The following is a 1,176-nucleotide window of genomic DNA, read 5'->3' on the forward strand; positions in this document are numbered from 1 at the left end:
ACTGTGAGTTGCTTCCCACGTAGCCGAACACTTTGCTGAGGAAACTTTATATTTTCCAAATATTCTCATAAGAAAAAAAAATCGTACTTGATTGAAAAGAAATGGTATCATTATATTTTGATAAGGCAAACAAACCTTATGTTGCTAATGAGCGGAAAACATCATCTGAAAAAAAGAAAATCAACTGTATTAAACTCCCTCGAGAGCAGTTAAGCGTCGATAGATGATATTCCTTGGGATTTCCTTAAACAAAATTTGATCACTAAAACATCGATCCTTATCCGCCCGTGTATATAGATCAAAATCAAAGTCAAAACATGTAAACTCTCGCCCCTTTGAACTGTGCAGCTAAGGCGTAAAAGGGGGTTGGGTGGGGGGGGGGCAGGGGGCGAGATATGAGAGTCCAGCGAGACTAATTTCCACAGAAAACTACTGTTTACTGGGGAGTGACTAAACTACTTATGTATTAAGAGCTTGCTCACAGTTTTTGAATGGGGAAGAAAATGTCTGTCTAAGTTTTCTCTTTCAGTCACTACAAATAGCATGGCTTCATGTCTACATCCTTTTAGAGGTCTTATTGTGGTTATGATGGCTCGCAAAACATTGACTTAACGCTCCTTCGCTTAAAATGCATTTCTTGTCCATTTATTATTATAAACTCTTTTGGATGCGAGAAGGCCATTTAGCCTATGGTTCGAGTGTGCCTGACTGGACTGGAATCGGGAGAGATTATGTCTTGCGTAAATCGTAAGAGAAACGAAGAGTCAAGAGTCTAAATAGACATAAGGTCATCTCATTCCGACTCCCTAAGGGCTTCAACCCGCTCAGTTTCCCGCGGGCTATTGTGGGGCAGGAGTACAGGTCCGTCCGTGGCCATATCCTCTGCAGCAGTGCCACTGAGATTTCCACAACAGAACTTTTAAAACCGACGTAAGATTTAAAGCTCCTAGTTTCCCCGCTAAAAAGCAATTAAAATATAACTAAATGCAGAGTAAGCTTTCATTTTTTATCGCTAAATCTTAACTCATAAATTCTAGATATTGTGGGAAATCGCTAGAATGGCACCACTGGTCCCCTGTACGAGTAACATCTCATGCGCAGTTTAATAGCCCGGAGCCTATGGCACAAATAACAAATATAACTTAATTAACAATCTTTACATTATCTAAGGTAAAT

At 39.9% G+C, this 1,176-nt stretch overlaps 1 protein-coding gene across 1 annotated transcript in view; it reads right to left on the bottom strand.

Annotated features, from left to right (window-relative positions):
* The window catches only part of LOC119593070, a gene marked incomplete at its 3' end in the record, with an annotated part of 5,477 nt that overhangs the window by 3,617 nt on the left and 684 nt on the right, over positions 1-1,176 (bottom strand).

Source organism: Penaeus monodon, chromosome 31 (genome assembly GCF_015228065.2).
Source record: "Penaeus monodon isolate SGIC_2016 chromosome 31, NSTDA_Pmon_1, whole genome shotgun sequence".
Taxonomy (NCBI): Eukaryota; Metazoa; Arthropoda; class Malacostraca; order Decapoda; family Penaeidae; genus Penaeus; species Penaeus monodon.